At 37.7% G+C, this 14,895-nt stretch overlaps 1 protein-coding gene across 1 annotated transcript in view; it reads right to left on the reverse strand.

Moving 5' to 3' along the window:
• LOC124353850 (supervillin-like) overlaps window positions 1-14,895 on the reverse strand; it is a 279,170-nt gene that overhangs the window by 115,966 nt on the left and 148,309 nt on the right.

A 14,895-nucleotide genomic window follows, 5' to 3' on the forward strand; every position in this document is an offset into this window, starting at 1 on the left:
TTACACTTATGTAATACAATTGCTGATGGCAAAAATACTTGTTATAAATGATAGTACCATACGAGATTTAGCTTCTGACTCAAACAATCTGAAAAAATGTGTTTAAAATATTTTTTTTATGAAACACAGAGTTTCTAAAAACAAGCAATATCCATTTGGTTCTTGACTAATTAAGTGTAAGATTAAATATTCCATATCCATGTAGGCAGAGTACGATAAGCGGACCCGGTTTTTATATCGCTTATTACAATCACCGATACTTATATATCGAATAACAGATTAATCAATATCAATGTATCTAAAATACTAAATTAAATTCACATGTTTTAAATTAATAGAAATAGTTTAAACAATTCGTAATATCATAAAAACTATAACATGAACCATAACCATTACTCAAATGATAAAATTAAGTAAGGTGACAGGAAAATGTCATTTAAATAATAAAATAATGTAACAACAAAACAAACATCTTGAAACAGAGAAAGACACAGTAAATAATTTTTAAATTTTATTTTGTTTAGTTTTCTAAAGTTAACTATCGTTTTTTATTAAAAAGAAGTTACTTATAGGTAAAATTGTGTTTATAATATGAAAAGATACGTGTACAGTTGGCACAGATAATTTATTTATTGTTTAGATTAATTACTATTGGTTGATTATATCGATGGATATAATAATTAAATATCGTTTAATAATATTGATATAAAAACCGGGTCCGCTTATCGTACTCTACCCTATTTTAGTTTGAAACCAGTGTGCGTCGGTATACCTGTAATATACATAAATTAAGAGACATTTTAGTCTATGAGCGACACTTTACGCTAACTGACTTAGATTCAGACTACTTCACTACTTTCCCAAATATACTAATAATAAAATACTTAATAAAAATACAAAATGACAAATGGGAGAAAAACTTTGAGAGTAAAAATATAGATGTACGACCAATAAAGTTCTACATTTAAAATCGTATTATATAATTCTAATATTTAATCAAACATTAGATACCTTTATCGTAATCGTTGACAAGATTGAGAGATGACAAATTGAAATCGTCATCAAAATGTAACAACAAGTGTGAAGCATTCACTTTGAAACGTAGCATTGTGAAATAAATCGATAATGCTTTCACAAAATTATAAAACGAGCTATAATATTGGATAATATAATAACGTTTGCTATACAATGAAGCTCACAGCTCAACAGAAACCTCGTAAACGTAAACAAAACATAAACAAACATTCCCTCGCTAAACATAACCTAAACGTGCGCGCGCATCTAACAATCCCCTATCAGCTGTTCGACAACAACAACAAGCATAAGTCAAGTATTCCATAGAGATAGTGCAGTCCATTTGTTCTTAGTTCGGCTAGTCGCCGCGTGGAGCGCTCGCCTTTCTCCTTGGCGGCACAATCGTCATGGATGAATTGAATCATACCATACAGTCACTGTACACTAAATCGGCTATGTCGTCGGCATCGGCACGGCCATAAAAGGTCGCAGGCTGCTGCAAGGACGGGTCCTTATCAGATATTCACAGCCGGTGTTTATTAGCCCAGTTATGATCTGGCACCGAGACAGAAATGTTAATGTTCGATTCCCGCGTAGCCGTATCGCCAATCGGATTCAAGGACCCTCCAACTTCCTTCACACCTGGGCGGTCGCTAGTTTGCGGTTCTTAAATGGTCATGAAAGAATCAACTTTCAATTCTCTGCTGCTATGGTAAAACTGTTTAAACATTCGCTTTTCTCACTCGTTTTTTGTTCCAAAGAGATGTGTATTTTCACACTTATTTGACAGTTAGTCTTAAAAATTGCATATATGTGAGAAGAATCAAAATCAGCATCTCATAAATTGCCGCTGGAGAAGTGGGTATCTCAATATATTCAATGGTATTAATTGTTCTTTATTATTTTGGTTTAAGTACTATACTTCATGGTAGGCCCGTGGGATATCCCGTTAAGGATTTCATCTGTAAGAAATTGTCATGAAACTTCTTTTCTACACAGACAAGAATGAGTTCTATAATGTTGCATGTCTAACCATGGAATTTGGCTGAGCGTCATTGAAGCCTATCACTTAATAGGCTGGCACAATTTCTCTTTTACATGTCGCGGGGGGAGAAAGGGGGGATGTAAACATGTCTTTTCTGAATGATTGTCTGTCTGTCAACAGGACAATTTCAAGAATAAAATGAGTCTTTAGACTTAAAATTTTGCAATCAAACCTCAGCAAAGTCACTTACGCAACATATAGTAAGGGAATTGTTGTTATTCCTAACGAGTCTACAAGTCAAAACAAATTACAGGTATAACACGCTTCAAACTAATTGCGAAATTACAGCACTACATGGTAAAAAGGCTTAGTTTGAGTGTAAACTAGGACTCAACAACACTAATTACTTAAAACTCGGAGAACAATACTTGAAATGAAACCTCCTAGTTGACGCCCGACTAAAATGACAGAACTGAGAGGATTGTAAAGCGGCGACGCTCAAAACAAATGGGTCAGGGACACGTCGAGGCGAGGGTTAGCATGTAATTACATACATTGCGCCCTTTTGATGTTTTCCCAAGTTGGAATGGAAAGTGGAAATACGTCCACGGGTCACTGATTGTCAAAGGGTGGAACGTCGCAGACGGTTTTCAATTTCGTCAGACACGAAAGTGGGTCAGGGTTTTTGTTCTCTTCTGTTCAACACGGTGACTGAACGGTGTTTTCACACTGAAAGGGGATTGTTTACACAATAAAAGTGATAATACTCTTAGGAGTACAATTGTACTACAGTTGAGAAGCCATGAAAACCTCTCAGGAGCATATTCTGGCAGATATTTTCAACTATTTTACTGTAAACATTAGGAAAGTATCGCTACAAAAGACTGTCTAAGACATATAATCAAAGAAAAGGTCTGATTTTGACTCCGATATTACGTTCCAAACAGGCCAAGAGATTTTATATGTGTTCAGCAACAGTGAGAACGGTCAGTAACTAAATAATTAAAGATTAAAGTGGGATTCGAACCAATGAATTATCAAACAGACTGTACTGACAATCGGCTGGAACAAGTTTTCGCGCAGTTTCTGACTCGAAAGACAACCAATTAATCAATCAAATTCTTTAAAAATACAATATTCAACAATTACGTACACGACACGTTCGACACACCATATTGCAAATAAAAACTTACTGAAATTGCTACAAACTGTCATTTACCTAAAGTATTTCAAAAGGATAATCTACTATACCATATACTATACTACATATATAAAACAATGCGTCTGTTCACAGAACAACTCTTACAGTGTATTTTACAACTGTTCAACGTGCAAACGTTTGTGTAATTTACAACTTGTACGTGTACAATTTAGGTGTATTTTACAAAAGCTCACTGTACTGTACGCAACTCATGAAGTATTTTACAGCTGATAGTGTATTTTACAACTGTTCAACGTGCTGCAAACGTTTGTGTAATTTACAACTTGTACGTGTACAATTTAGGTGTATTTTACAAAAGCTCACTGTACTGTACACACTCATGTATTTTAACTCATGATAGTGTATTTTACAACTGTTCAACGTGTTCAACGTGCAAACGTTTGTGTAATTTACAACTTGTACGTGTACAATTTAGGTGTATTTTACAAAAGCTCACTGTACTGTACACAACTCATGAAGTATTTTACAGCTGATAGTGTATTTTACAACTGTTCAACGTGCAAATGTTTGTGTGTTTTCAACTTGTACGTGTACAATTTAGGTGTATTTTAAAAAAGCTCACTGTACTGTACGCAACTCATGAAGTATTTTACAGCTGATAGCGTATTTTACACCTGTTCAACGTGCAAACTGTTGTGTAATTTACAACTTGTACGTGTACAATTTAGGTGTATTTTACAAAAGCTCACTGTACTCAACTCATGAAGTATTTTACACCTGCTAGCATATTTTACAACTGTTCACTGAATAACTACTCCATAAATATTACTCCATTGACAAATTTTTAAATAGACGTAATACCACAATTAAATTATGTGTCACCTCTAAAATGTCAAATCAGAAATTGCGTATAAGAAAGCCTTATTGACCATTGCCATCAGTATTTCATAATACAATCGAAATCACGACCTCAGCAAAACTAAACATTTTTTTGTTCACAACAATCCCCGGAAAATTATATTAATACATTTAACACATCGCTGAACAAATAATTTAGAAACAGACAACCACGCATATACTGTATTATTTAAATTAAATAATTTATGATCTATTCAGGATTTCATATCCATGAATCAATAATCCAATGTCCATGAATTTCATAACCCAAACAATCAAATCGGTAAATCCTAATCCTGAATACCAAATCCATCAATCTTGATCCATAAATCCAAAATCTTTGGACCTTCGTGACCTAGAGTGAACGCGTTAAAACCAAACTCGGAAGAAAGAGATATTTCCATAAGAAATTGTCAATATAAAATGTACAGGAAACGGACAACAAAACACCTCAAATAAGTAAGAAGGCCCCAACAAACATTAACTGAACCATGATATAATATATAAAACTTACTATTATTCCTCTTCAGATACATAGGCATGTTGCCTGCTCAGTAGCTCTGACTATACTGCTAATCAACGCTCTTTGCTCTCCCAATGATGTCGCACACACACAAACACAGAATAAACAGATCTGACACGTCCCGGACTATCGAGCAATCTCAGTTATCCGCACAGATAACTTTTATTTGCCGGATTGAACAAATAACAAACAAGGGTTTTACAAGCGACATTTGAAGCCGTTTAAAGATTCACTATCTGTTGCTTAATTAAACCTCAATTCTACATATTGCACACAACCAAAAAGCATCTAAATCAACAAAACATCGAATTCTAAATACTCTACCACAAATCCTACAAACGTTCTACATCGCCGATGCTAACCCACTCACCGTCGAACTCTTGGAACAAATACAAGTCGAAGAGAAACCCTAAAGCGTCCCTTATAGCGGAGAGACTCCTGCTTACCACACCAAAGAACATGGCACAAATTAACAGTAGACACCAGTTCAAAGACTGTTTGACCTGAACGAACTCTGTTGCATAACCATTAATACTAAGATGCTAGCCTGTGAATTACAACAAATTGAAATAAATATAAACGATTTAAAAAAACAAAACAAAAAACACTCGTTAAAATCTCTTAAAAAACTATTTTGTCAAAGCATTGCGCAATGAGAACATAAACGAGTTAAATTAGTACAGAAAAGAGCTCCATACTTCAACCACGCCACTAATGAAACAAAAAAGTCAAATGACCCGCACAACACAATGACAACGCTCAGGTCAAGGATGGGAGAAGACTGTGATACACCGCTAGTGTCACTCACTTGAGAAGCCCTAGAAGACTCCAAGTCTGTCCGTCTGTCAATATATGACGTCATAGACATAACCTGACACCGGACTCGAGGTTCCGCGCCAACCTTGTTGTCTGAATGGGTTCATCCAACTGTCACACTCACACTGCACTTTTCCTCTAACAGACTCTGGGAGCTGAGAAGTTTGCAAGGCGCAATACTCCAAATTAAATCCAAATTGTTCCTTTAGTTGTAAAAATTCAAGTGTTTAGAATATTAGTAATGCAATAAATTACATATAAGCAATAATAATTTACACGTCGTTAGTGTATTGTCTGAAAAACATATTGACTAAACACAACTCAAACTACTCGTATTTTCCAAATTGAATTCATTTACAACATGATTCATTATGAACATTGATTAAAACAAAGTTTCTACAGACCAACACTATCTATGAATATTCGGTACCAATTTACTCAATATTAGTTTCACCCTTGACTGAACAAACCGCTATGAATATTCGGTGCCAATTTCGACTCCATATTACTTCTACTCTGGGCTGCACAAACAGGTATGATATTCTGTGCCAATTTAGACTAAATATTACTTCTATTCTTGACTGAACAAACAGCTATGATATTCTATGCCAATTTCGACTCAATATTACTTCTACTCTGGGCTGCACAAACAGGTATGATATTCTGTGCCAATTTAGACTAAATATTACTTCTGCTCTTGACTGAACAAACAGCTATGAATATTCTGTGCCAATTTCGACTCAATATTACTTCTACTCTGGGCTGCACAAACAGGTATGATATTCTGTGCCAATTTAGACTAAATATTACTTCTACTCTTGACTGAACAAACAGCTATGAATATTCTGTGCAAATTTCGACTCAATATTACTTCTACTCTGGGCTGCACAAACAGGTATGATATTCTGTACCAATTTAGACTAAATATTACTTCTACTCTTGACTGAACAAACAGCTATGAATATTCTGTGCAAATTTCGACTCAATATTACTTCTACTCTGGGGCTGCACAAACAGGTATGATTTTCTTGCCAATTTCGACTCAATATTACTTCTACTCTTGACTGAACAAACAGCTATGAATATTCTGTGCAAATTTCGACTCAATATTACTTCTACTCTGGGCTGCACAAACAGGTATGATATTCTGTGCCAATTTAGACTAAATATACTTCTATTCTTGACTGAACAAACAAGCTATGATATTCTATGCCAATTTCGACTCAATATTACTTCTACTCTGGGCTGCACAAAACAGGTATGATATTCTGTGCCAATTTAGACTAAATATTACTTCTGCTCTTGACTGAACAAACAGCTATGAATATTCTGTGCCAATTTCGACTCAATATTACTTCTACTCTGGGCTGCACAAACAGGTATGATATTCTGTGCCAATTTAGACTAAATATTACTTCTACTCTTGACTGAACAAACAGCTATGAATATTCTGTGCAAATTTCGACTCAATATTACTTCTACTCTGGGCTGCACAAACAGGTATGATATTCTGTACCAATTTAGACTAAATATTACTTCTACTCTTGACTGAACAAACAGCTATGAATATTCTGTGCAAATTTCGACTCAATATTACTTCTACTCCTGGGCTGCACAAACAGGTATGATATTCTGTGCCAATTTCGACTCAATATTACTTTCTACTCTGGGCTGCACAAACAGGTATGATATTCCTGTGCCAATTTAGACTAAATATTACTTCTACTCTTGACTGAACAAACAGCTATGAATATTCTGTGCAAATTTCGACTCAATATTACTTCTACTCTGGGCTGCACAAACAGGTATGATATTCTGTGCCAATTTCGACTCAATATTACTTCTACTCTGGGCTGCACAAACAGGTATGATATTCTGTGCCAATTTCGACTCAATATTACTTCTACTCTGGGCTGCACAAACAGGTATGATATTCTGTGCCAATTTCGACTCAATATTACTTCTACTCTGGGCTGTACAAAACAGTATGATATTCTGTGCCAATTTAGACTAAATATTACTTCTACTCTTGACTGAACAAACAGCTATGAATATTCTGTGCAAAATTTCGACTCAATATTACTTCTTCTACTCTGGGCTGCACAAACAGGTATGATATTCCTGTACCAATTTAGACTAAATATTACTTCTACTCTTGACTGAACAAACAGCTATGAATATTCTGTGCAAATTTCGACTCAATATTACTTCTACTCTGGGCTGCACAAACAGGTATGATATTCTGTGCCAATTTTCGACTCAATATTACTTCTACTCTGGGCTGCACAAACAGGTATGATATTCTGTGCCAATTTAGACTAAATATTACTTCTACTCTTGACTGAAACAAACAGCTATGAATATTCTGTGCAAATTTCGACTCAATATTACTTCTACTCTGGGCTGCACAAACAGGTATGATATTCTGTGCCAATTTCGACTCAATATTACTTCTACTCTGGGCTGCACAAACAGGTATGATATTCTGTGCCAATTTCGACTCAATATTACTTCTACTCTGGGCTGCACAAACAGGTATGATATTCTGTGCCAATTTCGACTCAATATTACTTCTACTCTGGGCTGTACAAACAGGTATGATATTCTGTGCCAATTTCGACTCAATATTACTTCTACTCTGGGCTGCACAAACAGGTATGATATTCTGCGCCAATTTCGACTCAATATTACTTCTAGTCTGGGCTGCACAAACAGGTATGATATTCTGTGCCAATTTAGACTAAATATTATTTCTATTCTTGACGGAACAAACACAAAAGAAACTTCCAACCTAGTATTTGCTGCCATTGGTTCCCTTAAAAAGAGTAATACTGATTTAGTGGTAAATTTTAATAATACTTAAAGTTAAAACAGTTGAGAGCAAACGTTGACATACAAAACTTTAAAAACTTCAAACTGCTTATGCGATATTGTCATTCATGTTACGAACAGTTAAATTGTTTACAATATTAGAAAAAGCTCAAAATTATTATGTACACTTTACCTACAACTTGAATCTTAATTCACACTAATAAATATGTTACAGCAAAAACCACCTAAATTGTTTGCGATGTTACACAATTTCAGCTTTTGTTCTGAATTTCACGAATACAATTTACTATCACTTAAATATAACAGTTACGAATTTTAGATGTTGGGTCTGGGTTGTAACACTGATTGTTTATTTAAAATTGCACATCATCAGTTGAAATGTGATGATCTTATTTTTTTTTTTTAATTCGACTGATACACATCTTTTTTTTCAAAACATTTAACAGATTCTCAGTATTAAGATTGCAAAATTTTTATACATTTAAACTTAGAGGTTCGGTTCTATACATAATCTACGTGTTACCAACTGTAGATCTTGAAATAAAGCATTTTCCCACTGACAATAGCCTAATTTCGTTATAGACGATTTCAAAGAGCGGGCTGCTGATTCAACCAATATAGTTAACCTTGGTAAAGGTTGTGAAAGTAACATCGAAGCCTTGCTTCTCTGAAATACTCAATCTAGCATATTTTTCATACATTTGAAATGACAATCCAATGCAAAAGAGAATTGAAGTATAAATATGCAATGGGCGAGTATTCCAATTCCTACACGTTTAACATACATAGATTACCTAATAATATTTGTAAAATTATATACATTTTATGTTGTTAATTATAAGTTAATGCGCAACAATGATCAAGAAACCAGATTAAAAGCAGGTGTAAGATATTTTAACCGTCTTGAGCAGACAATGCGGATCGTACATGTAGAATTTTGGAACTTAATTGACGTCAAGGTCTTGCTTTGGTACTTAACACAGTAAAACATTGTCATAACAACATTTTGGATTTTCCTACAGTGTCCATGTTTCTACACTTCCTCACATTTTCTAACTTCATATTACATTTCAAGCTCTACTTCGCACTGACTTGTCCCTACTGAAGTGTCGCGAACTACAGAAACTTTTGCGCACAACTTTTGGCAACAATCACAGAAAATAAAGTACCGATCGAGCCTTTTGCACGCGGTGCCTTTTAGAAGTAAAACATTTTGTAAGTATCAAATATGACACTTCCGCAGAAAATTGTAAAGAATTGGATTTGTTGATTAACAAGAAAATGCTTCTATTAAAATAAATATAATGATGATTAAATGAACTGCTTAATTCATACAAAGCACGCAAATCTCCAGACGGACGAACACGCACAATACAAACAAAGCTCCTCGACAACTCCCGCGAGGGTCGACCCGATGAGGAACTGCGAGGTGCGAGCGGTCGGAGGAAGGACTGCGGAAGGAGCGGAGCTAAGAGTACGAGGAACGCATATCGATTGCCGACGTTAGTTAGCGGTACAGCCTCATAAACATGGGTTACTGTCAACCTGTACCGTCACGACACTACCGTGGGGGCAGGCACGGGTTTGATAACTACAGACCCTTTTTCAAATTGGGCCCGCCAATTTCGGAGATTGGTAGTAACCAACTGAATGCCAATTGCGCGGCATGTCTGTTCACCCGCACCGCCTGTATTGGCTGTAGAAATTCACGTCAAAAGGTAGGTACGATCGATTTTTATTTGGGAAAATATTTATTATTTTAACTCATATAAATTCCATGAACAGCAAAATAGCGGAAACATTCTGTACAAGAATTACAGGCGTTAAGGTTAAATATAGGCAATGTTGTGTTCAGGCCCAAATAAAAACGGGATAAGATAAAAATTTGAAAAGTCTACATTACGTACATGATTTGACATATTCAGGGATTGACATTTTTTTATTTATTTATATTAAAAGTCCTGTAAGAAACTTATGTTTTTATATTTATCTTGTAACAATTAAATTTTACATTTTTAAACCTGTGTTATACTTACATATATATGTGTATATAAAATACTATATATAATTAAAGTATTAATACAATACAACAATTTATTATACCTATATATTATTTATCTGATTACCCCTCCGTAATATATAGATTCATTCCTAACACCTAATTTAAAAATACGCGCGAATCAGTCCAGTTACGCCACCCAGAACACCATAACATATTAGACAGCGCCTTCAATTTGTTAATAGGCAATGCAGTGACAGATCTGTATTTACGTCGTGGACGAATTGAAGGCGCTCTTGGTTTCTTACAACAGAATCAGTTTTCAACGGATTTGAACTCAAAAGTGTTTTCATCAAGCTTTTTTTAACCCGTTGTAAACGTGGCTCAAGCCGTAAAATTATTTTTATATCTAATATTTACATCTTGAAACGCCAAAATAGTGGAAGAAATGCAGATCGAAATTCACACAGGCCAATGAGTCACATAGTAGATAACTTATTAGACGAGTAATACTTAATTGCGGCGGCGGCATCATAATAAACCGTACATTAGCATCGTGGCTTCCAGTAAGAAATTTAAAAATAAAAATTAAGTTATGGAATTTGTAATTTAAGAACAATGGCACTGATCGTTTGTGGACTAGTTGAAATGATACTGTATGTACTTGCATTTCCGAGTGTAAAATTAGCTTCGATTAGTATAAAATGTGTTTTAACTCGTTAAAATACTTACCCTGTTCAGTAACTTGCACTAATGACCTGCACTCTAGCAAAGGCTGAGAGCCATTATGCACCTGTCTCATTCCTTGCCAGTGCCCCAGGAGTGCACTGCGCCCAGTTACAAATGTATTTCCATCCCACTCCGGCAGACTGCCCCAGTTCCTGCACTCTAGCACAAGCTGAGAGCCATTATGCACCTGTCTGACTGCCCCAGTAGAGCACTGCGCCTAGTTACAAATGTATTTCCATCCCACTCTGGCAGACTGCCCCAGTCACGTATGCCTGCACTCTAGCACAAGCTGAGAGCCATTATGCACCTGTCTGACTGCCCCAGGAGTGCACTGCGCCCAGTTATAAATGTATGTATTTCCATCCCACTCCGGCAGACTGCCCCAGTCACGTATGCCTGCACTCTAGCACAAGCTGAGAGCCATTATGCACCTGTCTGACTGCCCCAGTAGAGCACTGCGCCCAGTTACAAATGTATTTCCATCCCACTCCGGCAGACTGCCCCAGTCACGTATGCCTGCACTCTAGCACAAGCTGAGAGCCATTATGCACCTGTCTGACTGCCCCAGTAGAGCACTGCGCCCAGTTACAAATGTATTTCCATCCCACTCCGGCAGACTGCCCCAGTCACGTATGCCTGCACTCTAGCACAAGCTGAGAGCCATTATGCACCTGTCTCACTCCTTGCCACTGCCCCGGGAGTGCACTGCACCTAGCTACAAATGTATTTCCATCCCACTCCGGCAGACTGCCCCAGTCACGTATGCCTGCACTCTAGCACAAGCTGAGAGCCATTATGCACCTGTCTGACTGCCCCAGTAGAGCACTGCGCCCAGTTACAAATGTATTTCCATCCCACTCCGGCAGACTGCCCCAGTCACGTATGCCTGCACTCTAGCACAAGCTGAGAGCCATTATGCACCTGTCTGACTGCCCCAGTAGAGCACTGCGCCCAGTTACAAATGTATTTCCATCCCACTCCGGCAGACTGCCCCAGTCACGTATGCCTGCACTCTAGCACAAGCTGAGAGCCATTATGCACCTGTCTGACTGCCCCAGTAGAGCACTGCGCCTAGTTACAAATGTATTTCCATCCCACTCCGGCAGACTGCCCCAGTCACGTATGCCTGCACTCTAGCACAAGCTGAGAGCCATTATGCACCTGTCTGACTGCCCCAGTAGAGCACTGCGCCCAGTTATAAATGTATTTCCATCCCACTCCGGCAGACTGCCCCAGTCACGTCCTGCACTCTAGCACAAGCTGAGAGCCATTATGCACCTGGCTGACTGCCCCAGTAGAGCATTGCGCCCAGTTACAATTGTATTTCCATCCCACTCCGGCAGACTGCCCCAGTCACGTATGCCTGCACTCTACCACAAGCTGAGAGCCATTATGCACCTGGCTGACTGCCCCAGTAGAGCATTGCGCCCAGTTACAATTGTATTTCCATCCCACTCCGGCAGACTGCCCCAATCACGTATGCCTGCACTCTAGCACAAGCTGAGAGCCATTATGCACCTGTCTCACTCCTTGCCACTGCCCCGGGAGTGCACTGCACCTAGCTATAAATGTATTTCCATCCCACTCCGGCAGACTGCCCCAGTCACGTATGCCTGCACTCTAGCACAAGCTGAGAGCCATTATGCACCTGTCTCACTCCTTGCCACTGCCCCAGGAGTGCACTGCGCCTAGTTACAAATGTATTTCCATCCCACTCCGGCAGACTGCCCCAGTCACGTATGCCTGCACTCTAGCACAAGCTGAGAGCCATTATGCACCTGTCTGACTGCCCCAGGAGTGCACTGCGCCTAGTTACAAATGTATTTCCATCCCACTCCGGCAAATTGCCCCAGTCACGTATGCCTTCCTACAGAAGGACGCATTTATGTGCCTTGGGATTCCTTTATTTCTCCAAAGTATGAACACAATTCTTGTTTAGGTCGTTGCACTACTCCAACGCTAAACGATCTCGTTAATTCTCCTAACCCACGGTCTCTTAGAAGCCAAAATATAAGAAGCGTCAAACGCAATATCTTTCACTAAAAATATATTTACAGATCTGAATCAATGTGGTGTAAATTTTTGCTACTTTGAGATAACATTTCAGTCCTACAGTAATTTTCAGTATTTCTGCTTTGCGCATTTGTTTACGTGTTTTATTCAGGATATGCAAACTCTGTTATTTAAATTTCGGTTTAAACGTGTTTACAAATATATACACTGCAATTAAAGCCTTTAACCCTTTCCATAACATGTATCCATTGCATTCATCATCCTGATTGTGTCGAATCTCACTATATACACACTCGCTATATAGGGTGTAACAAAAAGCTGTATTTTAAAATTCTGTGTTTGATTTTAAGCTAAAAAGTTTTAACTTAGAATCACACATAAAATCTGAAAATGCATAGCTAGCCCAACCTCTTTGTTACACTCTCTGCCAAATAAGAGTTAAAGCGTGTTGTTCTAATAAATTTCCATATTGAAAATATCAAGGTCCAGTGAAAACACGAACAGTGAATTCTGGGAGAGAATTTGCTCTTAACCCACTCCGTTATGAATAGACATTATGTTTTGAAGAAAGCTGATGAACAACAATAGTAGCTTACTCCTTCCCTTTCGTGTCCGGTTAGTCACATAATTAGTTAGATATTCATAACAAAGTTTAGTTCCATCTGTGTATTCAACAGTTCTTTATTCAAAGTTAGGCTTTGGAACAGAAGACGAATTCAACGTTTCGAAAACTAATATCTGCTCTCTTTTTCAAACATATAAACCCAAAAACAGTCAATCGTGCGTTATCCTTAATCCTTCTCCTTTACCCATTATCCAACAGATTACGTTCTATCTCACGCCTGAAGAAGACAGCAGACATCAGTATGTGAAAAGTCCACTTTTAAAACTTAACGAAGACAAATGCCGTTATACTGTAAGGACAATCTGTATTTAGGAGGTCCCCGCACAGTTCGTGTAAGGTACAACAGAATCGTCGTGCTCAGTGTTGTGCGTTCGCGTACCGGTTTGGTAAAGTGACTACCTACACCGGCACGACCACCGGACCACCGCGACCACTGCGACCCAATAACACCCGGCTTAGTCGCTCGCGTTACATAAATGGCTTCAGCATCTATCCCATTTGGTTATGTAACAGACACCTGTCCACCTTCGCTCCGCTCAACGCCGCACCGTTCGGGCAGAGCGTTTTATTAGATTCCCGGACGAGGCTAAGAAACAGTGACTGTTGTAGTCTAGGAACCGAGTGTGTTTCAGTCTCTTTATGAGTTGTCTGACAGTGATATAACTATTTATGTGCTAAACGTTTGGTTGCAAGTGTGTCGAGCTAAAAAAAACTAGCATGGCAGACAATAGAAAAATCTGAAAAAATGTAGTTTACTATTTTTAACCCTTTCGATACCTTCCCATTTTGACTTTCGCCAAAACTAGCGTGGCAGACAATAGACACATGATCTGAGAAAAAAATTATTTTTTTTTATTTTAACCCTTTCGATACCCTCCCATTTTGACTTCCGCCAAAACTAGCGTGGCAGACAATAGACACATGATCTGAGAAAAAAATCTAGTTTTTTAATTTTAACCCTTTCAATACCCTCCCATTTTAAACTCCCCCAAAACTAGCGTGGCAATCAATTCCTGTATTCGGAAAAAATGTCCCTATCGTTTCAAGAATAACCAGGCTGTGGGCTTAAACAGTACAGTGCAAATTTTAGTTCTCGGTTCCGATTCTGTAACCCTTTACTACAATTACTAAGGTTTTGGAGTGCGAACCAGAGAGACTATACTATGAACTTAAAAATAGTTTCACTCCCAAATAATGTAATACGAGTTAACGTATTAATGGACAGTATGATTTTGTGTAAATTTTTCCAAAAACATCCTAATATTTTAATAGAAATTATCCATCATGACAGTTATAGCAG

This window comes from Homalodisca vitripennis, chromosome 2 (assembly GCF_021130785.1).
Source record: "Homalodisca vitripennis isolate AUS2020 chromosome 2, UT_GWSS_2.1, whole genome shotgun sequence".
NCBI lineage: Eukaryota > Metazoa > Arthropoda > Insecta > Hemiptera > Cicadellidae > Homalodisca > Homalodisca vitripennis.